We start from the raw sequence: 24,773 nt of genomic DNA, 5'->3' as shown, positions 1-24,773 counted from the left end.
TTGGTGTGTGCGTGTGGTGGTACATTGAGGATTGGTAGGACTGTGCTTGAACACCACCGTTGTAGAATTTGTCATCTCAGGATGTGGGCCACTTACTCACTTACTCACTACCTTGGCTCTAGGTAAACTGGCAGTTATGAGGGTAAATGTGCAATCTGGTGCAAGCTGCTCTCCAGATGTCATCATTTGCAGGAGACCCTCTGGGTAGATTTTTTTAAAACTAAGGGATTTACCTCAAGTATATTCTGAATTATGCTCTTTGATTATTTGACCAGAAGTAACCAATTTCCACCAGAAAAAAAAGATCTACTCATTTGACCTCCACCACTTGAGCACCCACTCTTGCTCAGAAATGCATACTTTTACAGCAGATTTCTGTTTGCTCTTCTCCCTTATTCTTGCCTTAAGTCTAGATGCTCAGGATCTAGCTTCCTTTGACTTTGTTTACAACTAATTCATTACCAGGCAAACAGACAGCCTCGAGTACAGTGTTTTTCATATAAAAGGTTTAGAAAGTGAAGTTTTTACAGACATAATCCACATGGTACTGAGTGTGAACTGTCTATAAATTAAACTATTGAGGTTTTTCATAAGGCAGGTAGTTTTCAGGTGATATTTAAGAAGTCACATTATGCATTGAGAAATCTGTTTTCCACCTGCACTAGCAGCCTGGGGGTGGGGAAGAATCCCATTTAGAAGAGAATTGCATTTATCTGACTCTAGCAACCGCCTTTCCTTACCAACACTTCAGCCTCTAATAAAACACAATTATTCCTGGGGATCCCAACAAGGAACTTAGTATTATGAGTATTGAATCATTTCCATGTCAATATTATGTGTCCGGTCAACCAGAAATGTTTCCCAGGATATCATTTGATATACCGCTTTTCATTAGTTGGTACTTAAGAATGGGAAATGCATGGCAGGAGTGTACTGGCTTGGTCAATATCTCTACAGGTTAAGAAATCTGGAGGTAAATGGCAGACAAGGACTTCAAAATTTGTGGTTTGTTGGTTAATTCCAATGATGTATTTAGGCTCGCCTATTACATCAGAGAATGGTATGAAATTGAGAAAGACTTCAGTGGCAGTATATCAAGATATCATTTCAGCTAATAGTTAGAGGGCAAACCCATACTGAAGGTCAGACTCAGAATTTGCCTGTAAAAGTAGTAGAAAATCAAAGAAGGCTGGTAAGAAATTAGTACTTTTCTTATGCTAGAGAATCAAATCATAGGTAGGCCTGAAGCTTTGTATCCTGCAGGGAGTAGCCCAATACCCCATGCTGGGGGATAGTATTTCCTTTTGCAAGAAGACCATGCAGAAGGTGCGGTTGGTGTAGATGCCTTGCAAGACAATATCTGCCTAGGTGAGTTCTCTCCCTCATTTTGTCTAATACCATCTAGAAAAATCATTAGGTGAAGTCATAGCATGGTCCAACTGGTGTAGGGCCACTCTGCTAATGGATGGAAGGGATTATTCACCAACAGGTGCAGAGACAAGAAGAGCCTGCCTGGAGTATGGAGTGAGGATGTTGAGGTCAGAGTATAAGACTGGACAAGGAAGACTTTGTCCATACAGGGATACATTAGAGTGATGGAGATATTATGTCATGAAGTCAAACTGGAATTCCCAAAATGATCCCATCAAATGATCATTTCAAAAGCAATAAATACTGTATCTCACGTGGAATAGAAGAGAAAAATGCCGTTTTTATAGACTTAAAACTTTGCAGGTCTGATGGTGACTAACATGTTTCCATTCAACTCATCAGTGTGGGTCCAGCAAAAATAGACTGTAGCAGATGGTTAAGGATTATCATAGAAGTAATCCAATAATAGATGTGCTTCAAGGCCTACCTTCATTCGAGGTATGCTCTATTGCATATGCTGTGCCACCTGGGAATTCCTTAATAGAGAAGATCAACACAGGATTTCATAGCTGGTTTGTAGTACTCATCTGATGAATGTATTCTTTGGAATAGTCTTCAGAGAAGAGGATAAGAAGCAGTTAGTTCACTTTCACTGGGGATAGACAACAGTAGCCATTACCAATCTTTGCAAGGACTAACTAACCTCTCCAGTCCCTTTCAAATATAATCTGAGGGGACTTTGATCACCTAGAACATTACATTGTCCCACTATATACATGAAAAAGATTGTTAATTGGACCAGAACAGCAAGAAGTGGCAAGGATTCTGGATGCCCTGTAAAGATATACACACTCTTGAGTGTGGAAGAGTAAGTCTACATAATGTCAGGGACCTGCATAAAAGTGGAGTTTTTGTGACCAATTGTCTGAAATATGCCCAGAGATCCTCTCCAGGATAAGGGACAAGGTATCACTTCTTGATATTCCTACCACAATGAAAGAAAGAACTACAACGTTCAGTAGCAAAATGCATGAGTCCCACCAGGTTTTGAAGGCAGCATATATTGCAATTGGGCCAACTTCACTGTCCAGCTCAGATGACTCAGAAAGGATGCCAGGTTTGAAAGGGGTCTAGAAAAATAAAGGGCTTGTAGCAGGACCAAACATCAGTACAAGTGGCAGACTCCATTGTGTCATGTAAGGGCATTGGCCAGTCCTGGTCAGAGAGTCAAAGCTCAGATCCCTGGGATTTAGTAGCAAGGTTGACACCTGAAAAAAGCACATAATCCATTCACAAGGAAGCTCCTGGTATGCTACCAATCCCCAATAAAGAGCAGCATCTGCCCAAGGGAGATGAAGTTACTTTGTACCCAGAGCTGGATGCTGTCATCAAGGTGCAAGATCAAGCAGATTCAGAAGCAATCCATCCTACAATGGAAATAGTTTATCTGGGATCTGATTGGATCAGGTCCAGGCAGCACAAGAAAATTTCATGAGAAAATGACTGAAAACTCCATGCAATGTAGTGAAATGATTTACTAACAGCTACTAAAATGGCTAGATGAAAGGTCAATGGGGAACTTTGTTAATGGATAAGTAGAGAATATCTGAACCCATTGATCAATCTTAACACCTTTAAGAGTGAGACAACCTGCTATCAAATACTTCTGACAAATGAATAGGAATTAACTAGTATCTCTCTATGGAGCATTCTCATACTGAATCTAATCCAGCATCAGTGTCTAACTAGCACTCAACAGATGTAATGGGATGAAGAACAATATCAGAAGGCACTAAAAAGAAGAAATTAGTCAAATCAGTGAAGAGAGGCTCTCTAAATAACCCTGCTTTGTTTTGTATTTTCTAAGTGATAGGAAATAAAAAATGAGGGAAAGTGTTGTGATAAAATAAGAGATATGAGAACCAACACAATTGGTTGCCTTATGTGGATCCTGTTTAGATCCTGATTTTTAAAATTCCAGTATACAAGGACAACTTTAGAGTAAGTAGAAAATTTTTCATTATGACTGGTTTAGATATATTAACCTATTATTGTTAATTAATTAGGTGTAATGATGGCATAGTAACTATGTTTGTATGAGCTTTTATCCATTAGATTGTCAAGGTGAACTATTTATAAGAGAAATTACAGCATATCTGAGATTTGGTTTAAAATACTACAGAAAACATCAGTTTGATCTATGGAAACTTGAGTGACAAAATATTGAGAATTGTTGAAGCTGTTTAATGGGCACTCAACTATTTTAGTCTGCTCTCCTTTTTTGTATATGTGAAAATTTGTGTAATAAAATGTTAAAGTAGAAACTTAGTAAGGAATCCAGAACCCAGAAGCAGTGATTTTGCAGAGTCTTTTGGAGTGACAGAAAACTTTGGGGCCAGCAAACAGAAAGATGGATCACTCTGGGGGTAATCCAGGGACACTGATAGCAGATGGATATTGAGTTCATTTAAAACATGGATACTCAGCACCTGCTGACATGGTGCTTTCGGTCAGTAAAAGGGTCCTGATTCCAGCGAGTGTTCTACAGGACAAACAGAACCAATAGCCTGGGATAGCCAGAGGATTCTCAGCAGAGCCTGCACTTCTGAAAAAGAACAAAAATTCAAATGAAGAACAAGACATAAACTTCTTTTGGGCAAAGGGGTTAGAAGTTTTCCATATTTCTTTAAGGAGAAAATAACTGGTTCCATTTCTTGAGCATGTGCTATGTGCCATGTGCCAAGAGATTATTGGGCACTTTACAAGCAAAATGAAAAATAATAGTTAAAAAACAAAGATTGAATTAATTATTTATAGTGCAAAATTACTAATTCATGGGTTGAAAGGTTCCTAATTGACAACAGATTGTCTTCTAAGAGTTTGAGCTTAGAAGTCCTCCAAGGCACTGGTTTGGACAAAGGGCTGGACCAGAAGAGCTTATGGAGTATTTGTAGAAGTATCTGTACAGGGGACATGGTTTAAAAAATGCACTTCTCCCTGAGTATGCTTATTGCCAGGCACATGTGACCCTTATGAGAGAGAAAGAAGAGGAAGTGAGGAGAGGAGAAGGGGATAAAGGGGAGGGAAGGGAAAGGAAAGGAAGGGAGAGGAGGAGAGGAAAGGGAGAAGGGGAAGGAGAAAGAGCTAATAGGGCATTTATAGGATATTTAGAAATCGTAGCATTTCTTATCAGAATAGAATAGTATATCCAGAGCCATCCTCAGGGGAAAATGTCTGGAGAAAAAATCCTGGGAGCACATGTGGAGCCGCAGGTTCTACCTTCTGGGCAGGGAAACCAGTGGGCCCAATTAATGCAGCCATGAAATTATCCACAGATTCCCAGAAAGTTTCCAGTCCATCTCTGCGCTTTATCCTTGCTCTCTTCTCTGAAGAGTCAGGACAAGGGTTAACATGAAATTAAAAATTAAACTTTTAACTAAGATATTCTGAGGTTAAATGATTTAGTGAAAGATTTAACAGGCAAGAATTAGTTTCTGTGGAAATTGAATATTTTGCAAAGTTGAGAGAAAGTCTTCACAGTAGAAGGACTCTTTTCTGTCCTGAGTCAGGTTAGTTTTAAGCTACTTGTTAAGTGAAAATTTTTAGTCAGTTAACTCCGCATAGGATGGTAAGAAGCCTTTTCTGGCAAAGAGCTTATCAAAGGAATTTAACAATTTGGGGCAATCTTTTGGAAAAAAAATATGCATACCTATTTTTAGAGGCTTTTCACAAGGGAGAGAGGAAAGAAAGCATTCCTGGGGTGGATGAAGATTGGGGAGTTGCATGGATACTCAAGGAAAGAGAAGGGAGTGAATGTGTGTAGGGGGGCATTCGTGTACTTAGAAGTGGTATTATATGTCTGTGATGTGGGGGCTGTATATGTATTTATGAGTGTGGGGTACACGCGGGGTGTAAGTGGTGAGTGTGATGAGGTGTGTGGTGTGTGTGGTTTGCATGTGCTGTTGTGACGTGTATGGTTTGTATGCATGTGGTACATATGTACAGTGAGCATGAGTCTTTGTGGTATACATGTATGTTCAGTGTGCATGTGCTTTGTGTGTTGTGTATGTGTGTGGTACGTGTATTGTGTGTGTGTGTGCTGTGTGTGTGTTCTGGAAGTAAACAGCAGCCTGGGCTGAGTTCCAGAGTATCCTACTGCTCGGCGAGCTGTCTCATGAGACACACGTGGCCACATGGGCCTGCGGGCACTGGTATCCTCAGTGGGCGTCCTCAGCGGGGGAGGTCCAGGCTGCTCAGCGCCTGCCGCATGTTTGAATCGGGGAGGAGTGCGGGGCAGAGGAGGCACAGTTCCCTCCCACAATTTGCTGACATCGAATGTGTTTTGACTCTCAGTGAATGGAGAAACCCCTCTGGGAAGGAGAGAGCAGCTGCAGCCCGTTTCCAAATGGAGGACCAGTGACCTCCCCTGAAAGGTGACACTCTTCTCTGCCCATCTCACAGGGTTTATTCTACTCAAGTATGACCTCACAGAGTCCATGTGAGAAGATTTTCCATGGAAACACATTAGAGTCTTAGAAATGTTTAGGAAAGGAGGTGGAAAAAAATCAGTCCTGCTATGGTTTTCCATCAGAAGAACCCCAAATGAAAGTATCCATGTGCCCTGACTCCTCACATTTTTAAAAGCTTTTTCCATGTCTGTTCACTTGTCTGTTATCACTTGGAGGTGAATATAGAAAGAGGTGGGCTATTACTGTGTCATCTCAAGGAAAAGGAGACAGATCAGTAGACGGAAATGAGCAGGACCAATGTTCTTGAGTCCTCGCATCTTTGCACAAGAGCAAGAACAATAGATGTTCATTGACCATTTCTTGAAAGAAACTTTTCCCTTAAGCGGTAGAGGGGAAGGACAATGAGGAATTACTGCTATAGGCCCAGAGTCATGTCCTTGTTATGGGGTGTATTGGTCAGGGTTCTCTTGGGAAACAGAATCAACAAGAGATGTCTGTCAATAGTATGCAGTTTTAGAAGAGTCTTTCATGTGACCGTGGGGATGCACAAGTCAAAGCTCCACAGGCAGTCTGCAACCAGGGGCTGCAATGAAAATCCAATGAAGGTTCTTGATAAGTTCTGGGAGACGTTGGCTGTCCAAAGACGAGCTGGGAAATTCTCACTCAATGCTGGAATCACTTCTCCTTTAATGGCATTCAACTATTGGTTAAAGCATCATTCATTGCTGATGGAAATCTCCCTGATTTCATGTAATTGTAACCAGCTATCTATGATTTACCGCTACAGTAAAGTCAAGGTGACTAAAGTCCATAAAGGCACTTATGTTACAGTTAGCCCAGTGTTTCCTTGACCAAATAATTGGGCACAATTACCTGACTGAGTTGACACAACAGCCTAACCAACACATGGGGAAAAATTCCAGAAAGAAGGGCGGGGCAATGGACTAAATACTTTTGCAATTTATATGAAGAGGAAGAGTCTAATTTTATATTTCTTCTTGCATCAACTTTGATATTTAATTATTTTTATACTTTTAATTTTCCATTTCATGTGGTTTCAAGTCTATATATATGCACACATACATTTATGTATAAAATTTTGTTCTATATATCATTGAAATTTGGTCTTTTACTTAGTGTTTCATTCCTCTTTTGGTTCTCTGGGTTTATTCCTTTTCCAAGTTTTAAAATTCTTTTTCCTTTTCTGATAATCGTATTTGGTGACACACATTTTCCTTTAACTGAAATCCATGAGTTTGACATATAGTATTTTACTTTTATTCATTTCCAAGTCTTTAGAATTCCCTGTGATTTTATTTTTAACTGAAAACTTACTTAGAAGTAGTTTGTGGTCTTCCTTGAGCAATGTGGAGAAGAGAAATGAACAGAAGTCAAAGGCCACCCCTAGGCAGTCACTGGACCATGACATCCAGCCCTCCTCTGCCCATCCTAGGGATTTCTTCTCCATCCCCCTCCAACTCATGGCCTTATTCACTCCCCCAGCAGTTTTCATGGATGTCTGATAACTCTCCAGGTTTATTTTCTTCCTTTTTCCTTTGGACGGTTATATTTTAGAATCTTTGGGGGAGGCCGTATTGAATATTTGCTAGTGTCTGTGTGTCTGCATGTGATTCCATTTAAACACAGCTCCTTGGTTTGAGATGTCTTTAGATAGCCCAAGTAGAGTGAATTAAGGTTGCAAAGCAAAGCAAGGGCTGGCTGGTGGCAAAGATTACTCAGGGGCTTTGTTTTTCCTTCTTCTGCTCACTTACAAGGTTAACACAGGGCAAAATTTTTTGGTTGTCCCAGGCAAAGTGGGGTCCTGGTAGGTCTTTGGCATCAACCATTTGGGATAGGATTCCCACTCAAATCCTCCATTGTCAGATCCCTGGGATTTGACTCCTGATGTCCTTATGACCTGGGAGGTAAAATAAAACAAAACAAAACAAAAAAATCTTAGACCAAATCTCTTTCAAGCCAATCTGCATCCACTGCTCTGCGTATGTCTGAGGACCTGTCTACATCAGGCCCTTTCCCTGGATGTGCCCTGAATGTGTCCTCTTTTCTGCCAGATCATCCATGCTTTTAATGAAGTGTGAATTTTAAATTCATCTTATCTGATGTGTTTTCATAGTAGATGTAATATTAGTTTTCAATACAAGATCAATCCAGGTAACTAGGTAACTAGTTTGTTAGGCACCAATGTTTCGTTTTTTTTCCCCTCTTAAGACTATAACTGAGGGAATAGTTCACAATTGTATATAAAAACTTCCTCAACCATTTTTAGTCATCTCTGATTAATGAGTCATTGATTTACAAACATCTAATTTGTGTAAAATACTTTACTTTAAACAATTATCCAAGAATTTTGCTTAGTGATATAAAATTCATTTTTAAGAAATACATATGTAACACATTGTAATGAGTATAACTAACACAGCTGATTTATAAATGTGATTATAGTCTAGGGACGTTAATGTTAATTGAAAGACAACTAGAGGATAATCTAGGAACTGTGTAGCATAATGTTTTCAGTGGCGTATGAAGATTGCATTTAATAATAGAAACTCAAGAATGTTCCTCTATTTCAAGGTGTTAGGAATATGGTGGTACATGGGAAAAATATAACTAATATAACCTATAGATTATAGTTGCAGTCTTATAATAATATTATTATATCTAAAGCTAAGCAGGTAGTATATCAATACTGAAGTTTCAAACACAATATGGGATTAAATTTTATGATGTGAATATGATCAGGCTTTATTTTTAAAATTTTCTGTATTAACAAGGAGAACATGAATATGTCATTTTTTAAAAAAAAGAATTATATAAAAATTCCTTTCAACAGAAGCAGCAATAAAATACCCACCAGTATATAAGATAAAGTATAAAAGGCAATAAAAAAATCACAAATAAATACATTGCAAAAGAATCCTAGCCATTTACAAAAATATGAAAAAAAAACACCAACCTAAGGGGCATTTTCCCAGGAATGAAAGAGCTGTGTAATATTAGGAAATACATAAATATCATTCAACACAAATTAAATAAAAGAGGAAAACTGATCATTGCAATAAATATGGAAAAATCTTTTTTTCAAATGTAATGCTCATGCACACAAAAAAACTCTTCATTAACTTGAATGTGCAGTAGGCAGAATTCTAAGATCATCCCCCAAGTTTGCCAACCCCTGAGGTACTCAGGGTAGATCTAAGAGTGCAGAGGGTGGAGCTGGGAACCCAGAGAATGGGACCAACAGCCACAAAAAATTAGTCCCATGCTCTGAGAAAAGTCCGGCTGGACTTCAAAACTCTTATGGATTAGTGGCTCCTTTTATCCTCATTTGCCCACATTTTGAAGTAGAATGTCTGTATTAGCCAGGGTTGTCTAGGGAAACAGAGCTGACAGGAGATATCTGTAAATATGTAAGATTGTATAAAATTGTCTCATGCAACCATGGGGATGCACAAATCTACATTCCACAGAGCAGGCTGCAAACCAGGAATTCCTCTATGAGTTTCCCAGGAGAAGTGGCTGTCTGAAATAGGGATGGGGATTCTCTCTCCGAATGCAGAAATGCCTTCTCCTTTTAAATACTTCATCTGATTGAATAAGACATCACTCATTGTTGAAGGCAATCTCCCTAGTTGATTGTAGATGTAATTAGCCATACATACAATCAACTCACTGATGATTAAAGTCCATGAAATGCACTTGTATTACAATTAGACCAATGCTCGCTTCACCAAACAGGTGGGCACCATCACCTGACTGAGTTGACACATTAGCCTAACCATCGCAGTCTACCTCTTGTCAAATTGGCAGCTATATACGTCACCTTTAACCATACTTAATCTCTAAATAAAAACAATAATAGACATATATATATGTATATTTATTTTGTCTACCCATATTTAACTGTCCTGACCTGAACCCAACCAGAAATGCAGTAAATCATGCCACAATAGGGTAAAAGTCCTTAGTAATATTCACAGTTAAACTTATGTCATATGATGAGGGGGAAAAATTGGGAAATAAACAAATATTTGTTTTATATACACACACAAACATACTCAAAACCAAGCAAGGAAGAACCATTACATGACCATTACAGTCCTCATTTCTGTAACTGCTTGTGGCAGTTTGACATTATTTTATGAATCCCAAAAAGAGAAATTATGTTTGACAACTAATCTAGTCCTCTGGGTGTGATACCCTTTGATTGCATCACCTGCGGTGTTGTGATTGGATTACCTGTTAAGGTTGACTGAGGGCTTTGTTTGATTTAACTACATTAGTGTGTATGCTTCAGGTTCAGTCCCACCCCCTTGATGTTTCTGATATAAATGGACATTCCCTCAACAGGATACATGGAAGAGAGAGGTCTGTCATTTTCTGATACTGCCATGTGACAGAAAGGAGAAGGCTCAAACAGCTAAAGCCCCAGGGAGACATGAGTCATTTTGCCTGATAAATTACTGCTGAGATTCGAAGACAGCTGAGACTGATATAGGAGTCTTGGAAAAAAACAAATTCTATGCCAGAAGAGGACTTCACTTAAGCACAAAGCCTCCAGAGGAAAAGGAAAGCCAGAGGGTAAGGCAGAGACCAACCAGAGACTGGCACCATATTACATCAACATGTGGGAACTGACCTTTGTGAGAGGGCAACTTTGAGTTGGACATTTCAAGGCCCTGTAACTGTAAGCTTTCACCCCAAATAAATACCCTTTATAACAGCCAACAGAATTCTGGTACTTTGCATTGGCATCTCTTTTGCAGACTAATGCACTGGTTATGTATGGAAATTTGTATTTATCACTACCTTATACTACCTATTTCATATTCCCTTTGCCCATAGCAAGCACCTCACCTGGCTGTGGTTCTTTGGCTGGTGGGCTGACCCAAACCTTCATGCCTGAAGGTCGGGGCTTTTGTTAGTCCTGCTTGGGTTGTGCTGTTGCAGTTTTCCATTGACTTTCATCACAGGCCATTGTATTACTAAGAGATACCTTAGGAGACCTCCTGAGACCTTGGGATGGGGTATACGTATTTTGTTTGTAAGACTCACATAAATCTTTGGGCCACAGTGTGGACTATGGTAGGCAGAATTCTATGATTAAGGCCCCCTCAATGCCTAGATCATGGGCATTCACCTCCTCCCATTTATTCAATCAAATACTAATTTAGTAACTGTTTTAAAAGGTTTCGCACATGTAATTACAATCCCAAATCAGTTGGTCATATAATAGGGAAATTATCCAGGTGGGGCGGCTCTAATCACATGGCCTCATTAAATATGGGTGTAGAAGTCAGGAAGAGAGAAACTAGCAAGCTTTGATGCTTGAGAAGGATTTAGCATAAGGGATATTCTCTATTGTTAGCTTTGGAGATGGAGGCAGCCACCTAATAAGCAATGTCAATATCATCCAGTTGCTGAGAAGAGCTCTTGGCTGACAGTCTTCAGGGAAATAGGGACCCTAGTCTTACGTCCACAGGAAAATTAATTTTGTGGACAATATGAATCTCCTTGGAAATGGATCTTCAGTAGAGTATACAGATGAGAACTCATCTTAGTCCATTCCTTGATTCCAGCACTGAAGCCCTGAACAGAGACCCAGCCAGACCATGCCTAGATCTGACAGACAGAACTGTGGTATTATGAATGGGATAATGGGTTTTGTTTTAAGTCACTACATTTTTGGTAATTTGTTACACAGCAATAGAAAACTAGTAAACTTTGTGAAACATACCACCTAAAAACCTTCACATATAGTGTCTGTAGTACTTTTGATATTATTGATGAATTCCAGAAAGAAATATTGGATTATGTTTTAAACTCTGGGCATATTAGATTATATTGGATTCATAGGTTTACTTGATTAAGTAATTATGAAAACCTCTTGTGCCAGTAGGGCGTTCGGTCCTCACTCCTGGTGGGTGGGGACTCACAGGTAAAGGCATGGCAAAGGGCAGAGTTAAGGGTTTTGATGTAGGAACTTCCGTGTTGGAGTTTGATGCTGAAGCCTTAAGCAGGAACCCTAAGCCTGGGGAAAGTAAGCCATGGGAAGAGAGGAGCCCAGGAAGCCTGAACCCTCATAGACCTCGGTGACCATCTTGCTCCAATATGTGAAAATAGACTTTGGTGAGGGAAGTAACTTATGCTTTATGGCCTGGTATCTGTAAGCTCCTACCCCAAATAAATAGCCTTTATGAAAAACAATCAATTTCTGGTATTTTGCATCACAACTCCTTTCGCTGACTAATACAGTGTCTGAAATGTAGGAACAATAGCATCACTGGGGGTAAAATCAGGAACTATGTGGTAAAAGCATTGATGCTCAGTTTAATCAATAACACATTGGGGAAGCGGACTTGGCCCAGTGGTTAGGGCATCCATCTACCACATGGGAAGTCTCCTTGACCCGTGTGCAGATGGCCAATGCGCACTGCTGATGCGTACAAGGAGTGCCATGCTGCGCAGGGGTATCCCCGCGTAAGGGAGCTCCACGCGCAAGGAGTGCGCCCTGTAAGGAGAGCCACCCAGCGTGAAAGAAATGCAGCCTGCCCAGGAATGGTGCCACACACTCGGAGAACTGACACAACAAGATGACGCAGCAAAAAGAAACACAGATTCCTGTGCCACTGACAACAACAGAAGCGGACAAAGAAGACGACGCAGCAAATAGACACAGAGAACAGACAACTGGGGGTGGGGGGGAAAGGGAGAGAAATAAATAAATAAATAAATAAATAAATCTTAAAAAAAAATAACACATTGGTAGTTCTGATCCAATGTGAAAATGAAATTTGAGATATATGCACAGGAAAATAAGAAATAAAAATCATTTTTTTCTCATTGCCTAAAAAGGAAACCTCCCCAAATTAACAGAATTAATAATTAACAGAATTAACTTTTAGAATTAATAATAAGTTTTAGCCTTGTCGGTATATGGCATCAATATTGGAAGTCAAATTCATTTCTCTATGAGAGCAGTCAGTTTTAAAATGTAATTAAAAAGGCCACAAATTGGTTAAAACTGTTATAAACATTTCTGTACAAGTCTTCTTGTAGGGGCATATTTTTATTTCTCTTGGGAAAATGCCCTTTGTTCAAAAGGCTTTACTTCCCCCTTTGAAATGCAGTGATGCCTTTATTCAGAAGCATTTGTTTATATAAGTGCATCTCTTTCTAGCCTTTACTTCTGTCAAGTAATGAATTTGTCTGAACTTAAACAGCACTATACGAGTGAGTACTTTAGTGCTATACTACCTCCACATATAGGTTACAATTTTTAAAATGCTTTTTTTTTTGCACTGTGCACACAAACATTTCTCAACTGGTACATTCTCATAAATTTGGAGAGTGGAAGTGCCTCCTTGAGAAAAAGTCTTTGTTTTTTGTACGGGAACTTATGTTCAACAGTAATCCAGAATATATGTAAAGTATTCCTTTAAATAGACATGATCCCATGGGGTAGATGGTTGGAACTGTCTTGCTTGCAGTAGCAGATATCTTCTGTTTTGGGGGATGGGCGCTGTCCATCATCATCATTTTGCTCCTTGTCCTGGGCGAGACTGATGAACTGGAGAGTAGATGTTCACTGCAACTCTGCTGAGATTCAGGGCCCAACTGCCATATGAACAGACTGAAGCTGTAAGTCCCTGGTACATATATTTAATGAGGATAGCTCTAATTATAGGGTTCAAATAAAAGTGGCAGAATACCCACGTATTGGGAAATTATAAATAAGCCTAACTGTTTCATTGGGGAACATACAATCAAAGGTAAGGCCCACTGACAGTGTTCTGAATTCCTGAGATTGCCTACTCTGCCTTAATGTCTAGATGTCCCTAGAGCCCTCAGGAGCATGTGCTACTTTTTCAGTACTTTCTTTCCTGATTATTGTGTATCATATTTATTGAAAGGACAAATTAAAAAAGATAAATTTAGATTTCTAATACAGACCTCCCTTTTGGGGTCAGATTAATTTATCAATCAGAAGCAAAGTGGACATCACCATCCTAAAATCCTCAAGACTGATGAATGAACAAACGTAAGGGGGGAATGTAAATATGAACTGAAATAGACTTATGATTATTCTAGCAATGGTAGATCGTGTAACATTGATAAAATGGTAGTGGTCACCAGAGGTTCTGAGGGGAGGGAGAGGGAAGAATAAGTATAACATGGGGCATGATAGGGACATTGAAATTGTTCTGCATGCTATTGCAATGATGGGTACAGGCCATTTTACCTTTGGTCAAAACCTTTAAAAATATGTGGTGCAAAGTGTAAACTATTGACTATGGCTAGGAGCAATGCTTCAATATGTGTTTATCAATTGTAAGGAATGTACCAAACTAATGAAAGATGTTGTTAGTGTGGAAACGTGTGGGAGGAGAGGGTGTGGGCCTTATGGGAATGCCTTATATTTAAAATGTATCATGTATGTAATTTAAAGCTTCCTTAAACATACAAAAAAATGTAAAAATAATAAAATAAAATAAAGTAGACATGAGAGAAAGTCCTTGGAGGACTGCCTTAAATTTCTGGAGCATTTGAGTTGGGATTATATTTTAGGGGCTAAAATCAGTCAAACATTTTCCTCTTGTATCATAGTTTCTGCCAATCTGTTAAGTATAAATACTTTTTAAATTCCTACATAGTGTTCCAAATTCTGAGTAGGTGCTCTAATGCTGAAGTGTGTCTTGACCTTTGTTGGGATAACTATTGCTCTTTCCTGTTGTATTATCCAGTTCCAGGTGTCTGCTCCTTCCATTATGGATTGTCCTTCCTCCTGCACTTCTGTAATGTGGTGGTCGTGGCTGGGAACATGTGTCTGAGCCTCACGATGGTGGTGATGGTGAACCACATGGAGCCACACTGTTTGACCAACTTCTCTGCAAACCAGCTCCTGGCTCATGTGAAGGTATCTCAAATACATTATCCACATTCACAAAACCCTGGCATGCTAATTTATGAAGAGATTGAGCATTTTCATACTTGACATGAGACTATAACTATACTTAGAGAAATAAGCTCAAGTCTTGATTACCCTTGCTGTAAGGATCCTAAATAAATATGAACCATGATTAAAATATGCCTCAATTATTGAGAAAGGCTGTGTTATGTGACCACTTCTGGGTCAAGAAGAATAAAACCCAAGAGTTAGCGTTACTTTAGCCCCACTTTAGAATTGAGAAGCTTGATGAAGAGAAAAATGGGGAAGTATTTTAAGCCAGAAGTGGAGGGTAAAGACACATTCTCTTTCTATTTAAGTTTTAAATTATGCAGTGTATTTACATGTTCCATTAATTTTATTTCTGGAAGGTAATGTGTTGGTACTCATCAGAAAACATAGGTATTGGAAAAAATGGAAATAGGTGGAAGGATTGTTTTTTTACTATATTCTTCCTGTATTCCATTATTAATATGATGCAAATATGAATATACTTTCTTATTTTCTCCATTTTATATTAAGGATAACATACTAGATATGATGTGCTACATCTTGGTTTTATTTGTTTTATAAAAAAATGCTTTTATCCTTTCTTTCCCAATTATTATGTAAGATTTGACCTGGGAGCTTATTGTCCATCATACTTTCTCTCCTTTTTTCATTCCACTTTTTGTTACTTGAATTATTTCTACCCTGTAAAAGCATATGGTAATTACATAAATTCTATTACCTTTATCCCACCACAGTTTTATTCTTAGTTCTATAGTTAGTCCTTTAGATAATGCCTAATTATGTTTTGTTGACTAAAGCTTCTACGTAGGCAAATTCTCAGGAAAAACTCGTGAGTACAATACTGTCTACACTTGTTTGACCTTGACACTAAAGGACAATGTGGCTGGAAACAAAATCTGAGGGTTCTGTACACTTTCCTTGAGTTACTTGAAGGTATTGCTGGGCTATTTGTGTTGGTCCAGTTTTCTGACAGTGAGTATTGTCATTAAGAATTTTCATGCCAACTGATTTTTTTCTCCTCAAATGTGATTTTGTCTTTTGATATTACTAAGTTATACTGTGTAGATCAATCTTCTGAGGTGAGTGGGAATAATCCATTGTGGCACACAAATTCCTCTCTTATGTGGGCCAATGAAACTAAAAATACAAATAATATACCCCCAACTCTCCCAACATACAAGGATGGGACAATAGATATAGACATATAAATTCCAAAAGCAGGAAGAAAGAGAATAAAAATTGAGAGTGTCTCTTCCAAACATAGATTAAATGTCCTTTTATTAGTTTTCCATTTCTGGACAAAATGAAGTAACAGGGACTGTATTATTTCCTACCTTAAACATCCAAGAAACAAGTGAAATGTATGGTAGGGTGGTATTCAAGACACTGGATGTAGCAGTTTGGCATTGTTTTTGAATTCCAAAAGTAGACATTGGATTGTGTTTATCAACTGGTTTGTTCCTTTCAGTGTATTAGAGCATATTAGATCTGGAGTTTTCACTTTTACTTGATTAAATAATGGTTAAGGCTTTGATTAAGCCATATCAGGAGGACTTTGAGTCCCTGTGCCCTGAAAGACAGGAACTCACAGGGAAAACACAGGAAGAGGAGAGAGTTTGAGTTTTTCATGCTGGAGTCCTGGGAAGTAAATAGAGAGAGGAAGAACACAGAGGAAGAGAGAAAGCTGCAGCTGAGCAATGAAAGAAGCATGGCCCAGGGAGAGTGCCAAGACTTATGCAAGGCTACAGCTAAGATCAGAAGAATCTAGGACCATGGAGCCTTAAGAGGAAGGAGGAAGGATGAACCCTCTCAGACATCATCATCTATCTGTGTCAACAGATGGCAACAAACTTTGGGTGAGAAAGTACCTCTTATGGAACTTTGACTTAGAGTCTACAACTGGTAACAGTAAGCTTCTACCCCACATAAATACCCTTTAAAAATGCCAACAGATTTCTGGTACTTTGCATCAGTGTCCCTTTGGCTGACTAATACACTGGACATTGGGTAATAAAGAATAGCATTCACTAAGCAAAGGGAAATAAGTGAGGTAGCTCTAGGATGGCTCTAGGATGGCTCCAGCTGAATGACTTGAGAAAGTTTCCAAGCTACAACACAAACAGGTGGTACCCAAGCAGATCCCACTGGGACCCCTAAGTTGAGGACTGGAGCTGAGTGTCCAGGGAGGCCAAGGTAGCTAACTAGGATCTGCAGGACAGGGTACACTGTGAAGGAAACAGAACTCCAGACAGAGAACCCTGAACATTTGTAGATGGTGCCATAGAATGTTCGACAGAACATAGATCATGAGATTCATGTGAGGAAAATCTGAGGTCGGAGAAAACATGAATTGTAATGATTAGATGGAGAGTGACTAAGGCTCCCACAGAGCTGGGAGTAGTACCAGTCCCCCGGCCACTTTGACAAAGCTGCTGATTAATAGGGCACTGCGTATAATACTCAGAAGGGTCTTACTAGTGGGAAATAATTAGTTCTAGAATGAGGGCTTTACATGATCTACCTAATAAAGATCCAAAAGAACCAAACTGTTTGAACGTAGCTTAACTGAATCACAGGAAAAAAAAGCATAAGAATATGTGGAAGAATACAAAAGTATTCAGCATCTATCAAGATAAATTTCATGGGAAGCAGATGCCCAGTGGTTAGGGCATCTGCCTACCACATGGGAGGTCCACGGTTCAAATCCCCGGCCTCCTTGACCCGTGTGGAGCTGGCCCATGCACAGTGCTGATGCGCACAAGGAGTGCCCTGCCACGCAGGGGTGTCCCCGCATAGGGAAGCCCCATGCGCAAGGAGTGCGCCCTATAAGGAGAGCCGCCCAGCGTGAAAGAAAGTGCAGCCTGCTTAAGAATGGCACTGCCCACACGGAGAAATGACACAATGAAGATGATGCAGCAAAAAGAAACACAGATTCCCGTGCCGCTGACAACAACAGAAACGGACAAAGAAGACGCAGCAAATAGACACAGAGAACAGACAACCGGGCCGGCCGGGGAGTGGGCCAGGGGTGGGCGGGGGGAGAGAAATAAATAAATAAACAAACAAACAAATAAATAAATAAATAAATCTTTTTTAAAAAAAGATAAATTTCACAAGGAATCGAATCTAATAAAAATGTTATCATGTATGTAAAGTGGAAAACACAATCCACAATGAGGAGAAAATCCAATCTATTGAAACTGATTTAGAACAAAAGCAGGGACTAAGAAATGGTGGAAAGATGCATTTTAAAAACTAATAACGTTCAATGAAGAAAAACTGAAAGCTTTCCCCCTAAGACCAGGAAGAAAAAACGGGTGCCTGATTTCACCACTACCATTAAACATTGCACTGGATGTTGTAGGCAGAGAAATTGGCAAGAAAAAGAAATAAAAGGCATCTGAATTTGAAAGGCAGAAATAAAACTATCTTATAGCTTACATGATCCTACATACAGGAAAATAAAAATCCTAAGAGGATCCACAAGTAAACTATTAAAGCTAAAAAACAAATTATCAAAGTTGCAAGGGAAAAGATTTACATGCAAAAACCAGTTTTTTTTTCTATATACCAACAATGAACAATCTGATGTGGAAATTAAGAAAACAATTCCGTTTACCATAGCTTCTCAAACAATTAAATTTTTAGGTATAACTTTAACCAAGGATGCAGAGACTTATATACTGGCAAGTACAAACAAACTGTTGGAAAAAAATAAAAAGGGCCTAAAGAAATAGAAAGACATCCATATGGATTGAAAGACAATATCGTTAAGATGTCAATGCTCATGAAAGCCATCTGCAATTTTGATAAATCTCAATAAATATTAGAGAAACATTTTTGTAAAAATTGAAAAGATGAACCTCAAATTCTTAAGGAATTGCAAGGAGCCTGAATAGTGAAAACAATCTTGAAAAATAAGAAGGAAGTAGGTCTCACTGCTTTCAAAACTTACCACAAAGCCATATATTCAAAACAGTGTGCTAGTTGCATAAGGATAGATATATAGAACAATGGGCTAGAATTGAGAATTTAGAAATGAACCTATATAGATTTCAGCAAACTGTTTTTCGTCTAAGGTGCCAAGGAAGGGGAAAGGATAGTCTCTTCAACAAATGGTGCTAGGAAATCAGCATACCCCCATTCAAAACAATGAAATTGACCCCCTACCTCACATGCTATATCAACATTAATTCAAAATGGATAAAATACTGAAACTTAAGAAACAAAACCATAAAACTCTTACACAAGAAAGAGGAAAACCTCATGAGCTTTGTATTTCACAATGATTTTTAGGTATAACAGAAAAAGAATGAGCAGCAAAGGAAAAATAGGTAAATGGACATCATCAAAGGGAAAAATTTTTTCTGCATCACAGAACGTTATCAAAGAATTAAAAAGACAACCTACAGAATGGGAGAAAACAGTTGCAAATCATATCTCTTATAAGGGTTTAATTTCCATAAGTTAAACTCAACAATAAACTCAACATTAAAATGACTAAGCCAATTTGAAAAAAGGCAGAGGATTTGAAGAGATATTTCTCTAAAGAAGAAATGTAAAGGACTGTCGGAATCGTAAACCCAAAGGGTATTGGGAATGAAAGACAAAGAAACGACTGGGATCAGGGGGTCTGAGAGCACAAACTCATTAGACAAATTTATTGCTTCAGAGGGGTTTCTATATAGACCCCAGCATATGTGCAAATAAGCAGCTACATGTAGTTAATCATTAATATTACCTATAACCTACGGAATTCAATCAACTATTATTCCAAGTTACCCATCCATCCTAAGGAACTAAAAGATCTTATCTTGGATTACAAACTCTAGATGTTCTATATAACTACCAAGTACATATGTTCATTATTCTTGTAGCCCATCACAGCTTCGTCCTGCTTGAAGTGTTCTTTCCCAACACTCCCAACTGCCGAACTTCTTATATTGCAAGCGTTACTAGGGAAACAGCTTGTCTTTCCATATGAGATCATTGACTTAGTTTCCAACAAAGGACCAATAGGTCCATAAAAAGATGTTCAACCAGAGACATGAGCATACATCTGCACACCAATATTCATAGTGGTGTTATTCACGATTGCTAAAAGTTGGAAACAATGCAGGCGCCCACCACGTGATTAATAGATCCATCAGTTTTGATGTATACACACAATGAAATATTATGCAGCTGTCGGAAGAAATGAAGTCATGAAGTATATGACAACATGGATGAACCTGGAGGACATTTTATTGAATGATGCAAGCCAGACCCAAAAGAACAAATACTGTATGATTCACCATTATAAATTAAATATATTGTGTACACTCATGGAGTTACTAGTTAGAATGCAGGACACCATAGAATAGGAGGGTAGAAAATGGAAAGTTGAGGGTTAATCTATGTATTATTGGTAGAAAGGTTGTTTGTGAATCTTTGGAAATGAATAGAAATGGTGAAAGTATGTCATGGTGTTTGTAACTAGCAGTGCTATTGTATGGGTATGACAGTGGCTGAAAAGGAAAGTACATGGTCATGTATATTGCTAGAAGGAATGATAAAAATTGTAACATGGACTATATAAGATAGTAAAATCTCATGTAAAACATGAATTTGGGTGATTTTACATGTATAAGTCTGTTATTACAAAATATAATGACAAATACACTAGAAATAAGGGAAAAGAATAGCAGTTATGTATGGCAGAGGAAGCACAGAGAGATTGAGATGTGGTGAGTTTGTTTTATTGTTTATTATTATTGGACTGATGAAAGTACTTTAAGAATGATTGAAGTTATGAATGCACAAATGTGCGATCCACCCAGTGCCATTGATTGTACTCTTTGGATGGATTTGTGCTTTGTTAGTGTGTATCCATGGGATGATTTGGGAGAAAAAAAAGAGTGAAAGGAAAAGAATAAAAAGGAAAAAAAAAAAAGATGCTCTACATCATCAGTCTTAAAGAAAATGCCAATGAAGATCAAAATGAGATAATATTTCATACTCTCTAGGATGGTTATTATTTTTAAAATGGAAAATAGTTTTTAATGAGGATTTGGAGAAATTGGGACCCTTATACAATGTATTTGGGAAGGCAGAAGGGTACAACCACTGTGCAAACCTGCAGTGGTTTCACAAAATGTCACATGTGGAATTATCATATGATCTGCCAAGACAAATGGAGGAAAAGCATATGGTAAAACGTTCAGTATCGCTAGCTATTAGGGAAATGCAAATCAAAACAACAATGACATGTCATCTCACACCTCATGGAATGGCCATTATTTAAAAACAACAAAAAAAAGAACAAACAGAAACCTACATATGCTGGAGAGGATGTGGAGAAATAGGCACACGCCTTCATTGTTGGTGGGAATGTAGAATGGTGCAGCCTCTGTGGAAGACAGTTAGGCTATTCCTCAGGAAGCTAAATACTGAACTGCCACATGATGCAGCAATCCCTTTACTGGGAGTATATCCAGAAGAACTGAAAGTAGGGGCATAAGCAGTCATTTGCACACTGATGTTCATAGCAGCATTATTCACAATGGCCAAAAGATGGAGACAATCCAACTGTTCATCCACTGATGAATGGATCAACAAAATGTGGTCTATACCTAGGTTGGAATACTATGCTGCTGTAGGAAGAAATTAAACTGAGACTCATAGGACAACATGGATGAACCTTGAGGACATTATGCTGAATGGAATAAGCCAGACACAATAGGGCATATATTTTATGATCTCACTAATATGAAGTTCATGCAAAGAATAAACATATGAAGCTAAAATCTGGAATATAGGATACTAGGAGATAGGATGAAGGCTGAGAAGAGATACTGATGCTTAATATATATAGAATTTTTAATTATCTTGATTGTAAAAGTGTGGTAATGAGAAGCGTTGATGGTAACACATTATAGTGAGTATAACTAACATGACTGGTTTATGCATGTGATTGTGGCTGATGGGGGAGGCTAAGCATGTAAATATCATTTGAAAGAAAGCTAGAGGAATAATTCAGGGACTAAATAACATTGTGAACCCGAGGTGGATGGGGCTTGTGGTTAATAGTATAAATACAAGAATGTTCTTCTAGGAAAATAAACAAATGTATGTCAAAATTGCAAGGTGGTAAGAATATAGTGGTGCAAGGGGAATACAATTAAAGGAACTTATGGACTATTTTTGACAGCAGTATTGTAATATTCATGTTTTCATGTTGAAAGCGACTATATCAGTCTAATGACCAATAATAGGGGGTTATGTGCTTTTTTTATTTTGAAGTAAGGAAACGTTCAGTTCAAAAATTTATTGATGTGATGCCTGAACACATCTGTGATAAAAGGAAGAGTCACTGCCCATTTTGGATGGATAGTCAAGGCAGGGATTGTATAATACAGTGAATCATGTGGTGAATGACGGACTGGGGTTAACAGTACAAATATGAGATCATTTCCTCATGAACTATAACATATGTTAATAGTGGATGTATGAAAAAATATGCCTAGAGTAAGCTATGGACCATAAATAATAGTTATATTTGATGATGTTCTTTCAATAATCTGTAACGAATTTCCTACAACAATGCAAGGGGTGATGTATGAGGATACTGCACGTTATGCATGACTGTTCAGTAAGCTCACAACTTCTTTAATAAGTTTTAAAAATATAATTGTAGTCCTTGGGGAGACCTCTAAGTTGTCTTAGTAGTACAAATGATACACCAAGAGAGGAGATAAAGTTAAATTATATGTAATGCTCTATTCAAAGCAGAGAAGGGAGTAAAAGGATAAAAAAGGAAACAGAACAGAAGTCAAAAATAGCAAACCATTTCCATGATGGCAGATTTTAATCCAGCTATACCTATAATCACTTCAAATGTGAAGTGAAATGATTAACAGCAGTGTCACAGAGATGGGAGCGAAACATGGTAATACTCGGTTCTAAGGTGACTGAACTAAACATGTAGTAGCCTAGGGTTATTTGAAGGTGGATAAGCACTACAGTTAAAAGACAGAGATGACCAAATTTGCATTAAAAAAAAAAAAAGCAAGACCCCCAAAGCACTGTCTACAAGAAATCCTCAAATATGAAGGTGCATAGAGGTTAAAAATAAAGGGATGAAGAAATATATACCAGGTGCGATGGTGATAGTGTGGAGCTATGTACCCCAGAAAAGCGTGTTCTTAGACTTTGTCCATTCCTGTGAGAGGGAACTCTCCTATAGGAGACCTTGTGAGGAGGTTACTCTGATTAAGGTGTGGCCCAGCTGAGCCAGGGCATGTCTTAATCCTGATGATAAAACCACAAAAGAAGAAATGTAAACTCTTATTACATCAAAATCTAAGGACAGTGCAACGAGAGTGAAAAGACAAGCTAGACACTGGGAGAAAATGTTTGCAAATTATATCTGATCAAGGACTTTTATGACATTCAATTTTAAAAAATCCCAATGAAAATACAGGCAAAAAATCTGGGCCTAAACTTCACTGAAGAGGATACTATACATGGAAAATATTCATGGAAACCATGTTAAATATCATTTGCCCTTAGGAACAAGCACAGCAAAACCACATAGATATATTACTAGTATAAACTGGCTCAAATGGCTAAAATTATAAACACTGGGTAGATTAGAGTTGGCAGAAATGTGGAAAAACAGGAACCCTCCCATACTGCTGGTGTGAATGTTTGGAAATAGTTTGACATTTCAAAAAAATAAAGCATACTCCTATCCAATAACTTCATTTCAGAAAAACAAAAATCCGTACAAAGACTTGTACATAACTGTTCATAGGAGCCTTATCTGTAATAACCACAAACCTAGAAACCACCAAAATCTCCACCAACAGGTGAATGAATAAACAAACTAGGATTCAGGCATAAAATGGAATACTACTCAGCACAAAGAGGAATGAACTAGCGATACGCTGAACCACATGGATGAGTCACAAAGTAATTATGCAGAGGGAAATAAGGTGGCAAAATGGGCATAATGAATGTACTAGTTCATTAGCAAATTTCACCAAAATTAGTGCATAGCCCCAACAATAAGTGCAATGTTCAGAATGTCTTTTATCAGCTTTAATAAAATGAGAAAACCGTAAAAGGACGACGACCTTTGAATTAACAGATGAATGCTGAGAAAGACAACAGAGCATGCCACGTAGAGCAGAGCAAAGGGGAAGAAATGGCCTTTTCTTTCACGGTCCCATCACGTTATTTCCACAACTCAGCCTGTGGACTTCTCTTTATGGTTGACCCTGTTCTACTGTGGATTTTCTGTTTGGGAGCAGGATGTATGTTGGAGGATGTCATTTGGTGAATGAGCTCAAATTAATGAAGGACTTAGAGGAAGAACAAGAGGAAATGAACCATTGCAGGGCATGTATTACTATGCAGTACTCTACAGGAGACTTTATCTGACGTTTAGAGGCATTCACACCACAGATATTGACTAAACCTCTGTGCAGGGAACAGGTTGTGCCCTCGACTGTGAGACTTCACATTATAATGAGCTTACCAATGATAAAATGTAAAGAAGTACTCAAACTGAATGTTATAAAGGAAGAAAGAAGGTCCCATGATAGAGAATATTGGGCAGTAGAGAGCTAACTACCTAGGGAATAGAAGAGCAGTCCCTTAATGAAACAGTAAATATCCTGTATTCAGAGAACTTAGATGAGTCTCCTCTTTTCTTTCAGAACCCCGTGTACGATTGGAGCCCTGACATTCAGGGAATCATCCTCAATTCCAATTTACATGGTATATTTTTAGCCCAAATTCCTGTTGCATACTTCTCCGGAAATACTCTATAAAAAAAATGGTTGGCTATGCAATGCTTCTCAACTCGCTTTTCTGCCTGTTCATCCCACTGGCAGCTGACCTTGGAAAAACTGCAATCATCATGTGCTGATTACTCCATGGCATCGCCCAGGTATCAAGGTCATGCAGAAACT

General features: G+C 38.5%; 1 pseudogene; it reads left to right on the top strand.

The window, feature by feature from the left end:
• The first annotated feature begins 5,776 nt into the window (after window positions 1–5,776).
• The window catches only part of LOC101424482 (sodium-dependent phosphate transport protein 1-like), a 34,566-nt pseudogene continuing 15,569 nt past the window's right edge, over window positions 5,777–24,773 (top strand).

Source organism: Dasypus novemcinctus, chromosome 22 (genome assembly GCF_030445035.2).
Source record: "Dasypus novemcinctus isolate mDasNov1 chromosome 22, mDasNov1.1.hap2, whole genome shotgun sequence".
Lineage (NCBI taxonomy): Eukaryota > Metazoa > Chordata > Mammalia > Cingulata > Dasypodidae > Dasypus > Dasypus novemcinctus.
This window is presented reverse-complemented; position numbering and strand designations above follow the sequence as displayed.